General features: G+C 33.1%; 1 non-coding gene across 1 annotated transcript; it reads right to left on the bottom strand.

The window, feature by feature from the left end:
- Positions 1-2,431: 2,431 nt before the first annotated feature.
- TRNAG-UCC (transfer RNA glycine (anticodon UCC)) lies at positions 2,432-2,503 on the bottom strand. The gene has a single exon. It is a non-coding gene; the product is annotated as a tRNA-Gly (tRNA).
- Positions 2,504-8,147: the final 5,644 nt, after the last annotated feature.

Genomic DNA, 8,147 nt, shown 5'->3' on the forward strand with positions numbered 1-8,147 from the left:
AAGATTATCGTGTTCTTACCTTTATCTGAAAAAGAAACATGAGAAAGAATGAGTATAAAGTAAGTAACCCCACTACTGGGAAGAGGCTAAACATCTATATTCTTTAGATGTCAATCTCTGGTGGGCCATTCATAAACTTTTACATTCATGGGATGACCATCTAGTGGATAGTTGATTTTTCCCTACCATAAGGGAGATGTACCCACAAACCTCAAGTGAATCCCGAAGGAAACACAAATCTATGGTGAAGTCCCGAAGGAGATCACCATCTCTGGTGAATTTCGAAGGAAACACAAACCTCTAGTGAAGTCCTGGACGAGATCACCACCTCCAGCGGGTATCTAATGACGGGTAGGGATAATTATCGCTTTCATAAATATAACATGCATTATAAAACATAGTCCCACAAACATGCAAATACATATCATCATGCTCAATGTTCATATAGTAAATCATATAAACAAAACAATTTAGTTAACGCTTACACTCATAACATTTTTCAAGATACAATTAAAATCAACTTATTTATCCTCATGCATTTCGATGCAACCAATCTTAAAATCCTCAAAATTATTTTTAAATTATCGTCTGACACAAAGACGGTTCTCATGGTAAGATTACTTTCCTCAAATTTTGGTTATAATTCTTAATCCAAGTAATTAATTTTCTTAAAATCCTTGGAAGACTTGAATTAATCCTATCACATAAATTACAAATTTTACTTTAGCACTCATGGCCCAAAATAAAAATCCAAAATTTAAATTTATCCTGTGTGGTATAAATCCAATTAACCAAATTATCCCAAATGTCCCACAATCTAACTTTCAAAGTTGTGGCTTCGTCTAAAATAAATTCCAAAACTCAACTCAAATGGCCAACCTAATCATAAATTAAATCCAAAATTGACAACTTAATTTTCCACAATTGCTCTTAATTCAAAAGATAACCAACCAAATACTCACCCAAAACTTATCAAACCTTAACAATTGTTATGCCAAAATTTGGTCTCTTCCTTGACAAGTAATATCCTCAAATCTTCCTACTCTTTATTCTGAAAGTCTAAACACAATGAGTTTTATCCAAATTGATTCCAAAACAAAGTGACACCCAAAATCTTCAAAGAAAAACCCTAAAACTCAAATCTTACCCAAATTATCCAAGATTTCGGCGAAACCCAAAAACGGTGATGGCGACGGCGACGATCGTGATAGAAAGAAAGAACGACTGACAAGGCTGACAGACTGGCAGCATCGGCTTGGCAATGGCATGAAAAATAAAGAAGACACAACATACGAAGGACGATACTAGTTGGAGGATCAGCACAATGTCGTCAAGAAGAGAGGCTCAACCGACGACGGATTCAGATGGAGATAGAAGGCACGGTCAGCTAATGCAGATGGAAGATCTGACGTTCGGACGATGGCGACGACGGCTGGTCAGACGTTGGGTTCCGACGGTAAGCGTGAGAGCTGAACTGTTGTGTGCGCTAGGGCTGGGGAGGCACCGGCGACTGCATTTACGGGACAGTTAGGGCTTATCCAACGGTAAAGAATGTCCAAACAAATCCAAACTTATTGTTAATTTTAAAATATATATTTTCAGCCTTGTCAGCTTGCGTTTACCGTTGTCAGTCGTTCTGGCGACTGAGTTTACCAAGAACATCCTATTCCGACGACTGCGTTTACCAAGAACATCGATTATGATAAATATTATTTTTTCTTTTTGGTAAAATAACTCAAATCGACCCCAAAAAATTCAAACTTATTGTTAATTTTAAAATATATATTTTATTTCTTACAATATGATTATACATATATTCATTTTAATTTTGTGAACTTTTTAGATAATCATTCTCCAACAACTTCTAAAAGTTATCTTTTTAGTAGTTTAAAAAGCAAAATTTCATAGTATAAATAAAAAATTTAGTTACTAATTTTAATTCAATATATGAAAATAATTACATAAGTTTTTTTTCTTATAACATTTTACTTCTTTTTTGAAAACCAATTTAAATAAATAATTTGATAATCTAAACCAAACCAATCTAAATATTTTATTGTCAAAGGTTATTTAACTCGAAGGAAACACATAATAAAAAAAAAAATTAGATAAAAGTCTAAAAAGTAGATAATTGACACAATCTGCAAATATACCTAAATCAATATGTGGATTACTTTTGAATTAAAGTCACCATCATATTTATTCAATCAAAAAGAAAAGAAAAGGATTTCTATCTCCTCGTTAAAAAAGAGTCTTTTCAATTAAAGGTAGTAAATTAGGGATTACTAAAATTGGTTGAATAGGATGTTTTTGGTTGATGTCTGAAGAGCTGATTTAATTTATTGTTTTTTTTTTTTAAAAAAAACAAAAATAATGAAATCAATTTTATCTTTTATTTCCAATTTAAAAAAAGTATAAAACCATTGAATAATGCGTTTGCCGGGAGTCGAACCCGGGTCTATTGCTTGGAAGGCAATTATCATAACCGTTGGACTACAGACGCAGTGTTTGTCCAATTAAATTAATTTATTTATATACATCTAAATATCTAAATTTAGTGGCTGCAATTTTTATATATCTCACATCTAGTCCCTACTTTGGGCTTTGATTTTCTAAAATAATTAATACGTATTAACATTCCCTTTTTAATTTTTGAAAACAATAATTAGGTGAGAAAAAAATTAAAAAAATCATATAAAGATTAAATTTAAGATTTAGTAAAAATATAAAGACTAAATTTGGACAATTAAATATATAGGAACTAAAATGAGATGGAACTCAAAATATAGAGATCAAAATGTTATTTTCAAGTTCTTATGCAATTTATTTAGAACAATGATCTTGAAGTAATTTTTATAAATTATTTGATTATCAATGTAAACATAAATCTATAGTAACCGACAAATATTGTCTTACTTGATGTTAGAGGTTTAAATCATTGTAATTCTATTATTGTATTGAAAAAAAACTATGAAAACAAATAAAAATCCTTTTATACATTAAAAGGTTTTTATTTTTTGTTTTTACTTTTCTTTTTTAAAAAGAAAATAAAAATCAACAAGTATGAGGATGACGATCTTGAAATCTCTTCAAAATCCCACAACATTATATATATGCCGTATTTAATTATATATATGTGTGTGTGTGAGACAATTGCATCAATGGCAAAAAGAAAATGAAATTACAAGTGTGCCCCCAACCTTTTTCCTTTTGCAATTCTAGCAACATAATGCCAGCTGAAAAATTAAAAAGCTAAAAGTATAAAATACCTTCTACTATTGATATACTTCATATTAGGCAATTATTTTATCATATATTATCAATACACTAATAATATATTTGAAATTTTATTTTTAATGAATAATCATATACTCGGAATATTGATTGATGTTAGATATAATATTAATACACTTATGTCTATCTTCAAGTATATACTAATTAATGTCTAATATGCTCATGTTTTATATTAGATATACTACTAATACACTTGGATATCTGCTTATAAAACAAACCATGCACCTTTTATTTTAAAAAAAATGTTATTAATTGAATGTTTATTGTAGTTAGATATATTGGCAATACACTCATGTCTTACTTCAAGTATTAACTGATTGATGTCTAATATACTTATGTCTGATACTCATGTCTGATATATTTATGTCTAATATACTCATGTCCGATATACTTTTGTCTTTTATCTGATATACTATTGATACACTTGAAATATCATGCGTCTTACTTTAAGTACTCACTGATTAATGTTTGATACACTCATGTTTTATAATCTAATATATACTACTGATACACTTGGAATATCATGCTTATAAAATAAAACCCATATGGTTCACTTTAAAATAAGTTAATGATAGAATATACTGTCGATAAAATTGGAATGTTTCTTATGTTAGATAACTATTGATATTGATGGAAAAAAGGCATGCGCAGTGGAAATGAGAATCGATTTTACCCTAATTGAAAAAAATAAACATGCAACCCTAAATGAATTAATTAGGGTTATTTTGAAATAATACCTTTGAAGCTCCCGAAACTCCTCTATCATCACTCGAACACGAACCGGACAACCACTAGAGCTAACTACTATCCTCTGGACTCAGAACTGGGTTATGGGATCCGATGGATAAAGAACCCGAGAGAGAGAAAAGATGGAAATAGAAGAAGGGATTTTGGGTAGTTTTTGGGTTTTTCTTTTTTTAGCCCAATTTTAGAAAACTATTTTGGCAAAAAGTCAAAAAGTTTTTAATCCAAAATGACAAGCTCATATTTATAGAAAAGGACCATGTAAAATTGCATGCAATAACTTTATAAAAACCCAACACCTAGAATCCACTCACTAAGTGAGCGTCTCCACTATAAACCAACATCTAACCCACTATTTTGTTAGTTGAATTATCCAACAAAAGTTTGGATTTTCCCACTAACTTTAGGCAAAGGGCAAAATAGTCATTTGGTCAAAGTCAAACTTTGACCAAAAAGTCAACATTTTTACTTTTTATGATTTTTTTCTTGTTGACTAATTTTGACTTCCCGAGCATGAATCCGCATTCATTTTCTCGAAAATCAAATCACATTTGAATATAAGGTCGGTCAAATTTTGACTTTTCAAAATCAAAAGTCAACTCTTTGACTTTTTACATCTTTGACCATTTCGATTATTTCCAAGCTTCCGAATATGAATGTATTCATACTCTTGATATTTAAATCACATTTAAATATTAAATTTGTATCTCTAAACTAAAAACCCGACCACTATATCACATATACTTGTTGATTTCTATCTCTTCACCTAATTCGAACAATTCGAACTATTTTATCATACTGTTATAAGTTTATTCCATATGAGCTAGTAGGGGAACCTAATGGACCTATAGATCATGGGCTCCAACGATCCGAGATTAGCTGGCTAAACTCTTTAAATGGAGCTAATCAACATTCGTTAACTCACGGGTCATTCCACTATAGTCCCGTAGTTACACTCCCCTCACTATAGATACATTGGTGTCCATATGATATAACCATGATTAGTAAGCTAATCCTTCACCAGTTGTTCGTAATCTGGCTGGGTCATAAAAACTGTTTTACCCCCGAGACTACATCTTATTCCTTAAGTTCCACTGATCATCTAATGAACAATTGGTTTAAGGTCCAATCTATAAACCGAACCCTTCTCAGGCCAATGAGAAGGTGGGGTCCCTTGTTCAAGACCTGGATTCAGTACTAAAGGGAACAACCTATCTACTATCCTTATAATGAGTAGGAGTGAAATCCGTCTTACACCCTATGTTTCCAGCTATCCACCTAATCTTACCCCTGAAATGGGAGGCTTATTGGGCCAGCAATAATGAGCTGCCCTCACCTATGCAGATCTAAAGATAATTCTGAGTAAACAGGAGTTCATAGTTAGCTCAGGATTAAGATTAAGTTACCTAGGTCATCAATTAATGAAATAGTCAGTTTTATACATTAAACGACATTTAGAACGTAAAAAATGACTATTTCATGGTTAAGTCTTATGTAAACTCTTTACATAGGATGCCCCTATTTTCATGTCTCCACATGAACGGTTTAGGATCACATTGTTTGTACTAACTACAAAATGGGCCGCATCCATAGTGTCCCCAGAATAAGGCGCCCAACCTTATTCATATACCATAGACCGTTTTGGCTATATATTTGAACTTGATCCACATTTATGTCACTACATAAAGTTCAAACTTAATCTTAATAGCCTCGGATCCTTAGTTTATTGGATTCATGAATATAGAATTTAAATTTACTAAAGATTTTCAATAGTAGCTTTATTGAACAAGAATATGATATTACAAACTATGAGTTTCAGGACATAAAATCCAACAAACTCCCACTTGGACTAAAACTCCTAGTAGGATCAAACGATGTTGAATTTAACTGTGAGAAATTAATATTACATATGAGTACAATAAACATATGAATACAATAAGCTAGGGCATATACCCAAAAGTTCTCCCACTTGTGCTAGTTTATAAATAACGTAGACCTAAACTCTGTAGGTGACCCTAAAAAACTTTAGCCGTGAGGGTTTTTGTAAAAGGATCAGCAATTTTTTGCTCAGAAGATATCTGGATCACTACGACGTCACCACAGTGTACGATTTTCCAGATAAAGTGGTAATTACGTTCGATGTGCTTCCCCATTTATGGCTTCGAGGTTCTTTTGAATTTGCAACTGCACCGCTATTGTCACAATACAAGGTGATGGGTAGATGCATATTTGGAACAACTTCCAAATTTGTCAAGAATTTCCTCAGCCATACTACTTCTTTTGCTGCTTTGCAAGCAGCTACGTATTCAGCTTCCATTGTGTAGTCAGCTATACAGGTCTATTTTACGCTTCTCCACACTACTGCTCCTCCGTTAAGAGTGAACATGGATCCAGATGTAGACTTTCTAGCATCTTTACCAGTTTGGAAATCAGAGTCAGTGTATTCAGTAAGGATCAGATCCTTAGCACTATACACGAGCATGTAGTCCCTAGTTCTCCTGAGATACTTTAAGATGTTCTTAACAGCAGTCCAATGATCACGTCCAAGATTAGACTGATATCTACTGACGATCCTTACTGAGTAGCATATGTCAGGTCTAGTGCATAACATTGCATACATCAGGCTTGGGGTATAGGGAATATTTGTCTTAGTACATTGTTCTTTCGACAGATGAATTCCATATCTGAAAGGCAACAAACCCTTTTTGGTATTCTATATTTTATATCTAGACAACATTTTGTCTATATAAGATGCTTGAGACATGACTAGTGTTCTATTCTTGCGATTCTGAAAAATTTGGATCCCAAGAATATATTACGTATTGCTTAAATCTTTCATTTGGAATTGTGTATCTAACCATTGTTTGACGTCAGTAAGATATCCTACATCATTCCCAATGAGTAGAATATCATTGACATATAAAACTAAGAATGCTATAGTAGAATTGAAGATCTTTTTGTAAACACAAGGCTCGCCAACCTTCTGTTCAAAGCCATAAGATTTAATCGCAGTATCAAACCTTATATTCTAGAATCTACAAGCTTGTTTCAACCCATAAATAGATTTTTGAAGCTTACAAACCTTTTGTTCTTGACCCTGTGCAATAAACCCCTCTGGTTGAGCCATATAGATACTCTCTTCAAGATCGCCATTTAGAAAGGCTGTCTTGACATTCATCTACCAAATTTCATAGTCATAAAAGGTGGCAATGGATAAGAGTATTTTAATCGACTTAAGCATGGCAACGGGAGAGAAAGTTTCTTCATAGTCCACTCCCCCTCTCTGGGTATAACCCTTTGCCATAAGTCGAGCCTTAAAGTCTGTACTTTACCGGCTTGGTCTCATTTTCTCTTGTAGATCCACTTATAACCAATTGGTTTTACATCATTTGGTTGATCTACGAGTTTCCAAGCAGAATTGAAATATATAGACTCCATTTCGAGGTTCATGGCTTTGATCCACTGATCACGGTCCACATCTTTCATTGCCTGTTTATAGGTCGATGGATCCTCGATGTCGTCATCAGGTATTACGACTTGTGTTTCCGTTAAACCCAAGTGACGGTCAGGTTGTTGAACAATCCTCTCACTACGTCGAGGCATTCTCAACTCTTGAGAATGATATGACTGACCAGATGTACTTGTTTTATCTACTACTTTAGTAGATGAACTAGCTCTATCTATAGCGTCTTTTGAAATTCCTTTCAACACTATTTTACTGCTTGGTTGATGATTTCTAATGTGGTCTTCCTCTAGGAATGTGGCATTTGTTGATACAAATACCTTGTTTTCTTGAGGATGATAAAACAGACCACCCCTTGTTTCCTTTGGATAACCTACAAATAGGCATAACTTTAAACGATGTTCCAATTTCTTGGGATTTTGTACCAACACATGTGCTGGGCAACCCCAAATTCTAAAGTGACGTAAACTACTTTTACACCCTTTTCCATAGCTCATAAGGTATTTTTGAAACACTTTTAGAGGGAAAGTTGTTCAAAATATGGACAGCAGATTCAAGTGCATATCCCCAAAAGGAATCAGGCAATTGAGCATAGCTCATCATAGAGCGAACCATATCTAATAAGGTTCGGTTTCTTCTTTCTGAT

This window comes from Benincasa hispida, chromosome 2 (assembly GCF_027475165.1).
Source record: "Benincasa hispida cultivar pf3 chromosome 2, pf3_genome.v1.1, whole genome shotgun sequence".
Classification (NCBI taxonomy): Eukaryota; Viridiplantae; Streptophyta; class Magnoliopsida; order Cucurbitales; family Cucurbitaceae; genus Benincasa; species Benincasa hispida.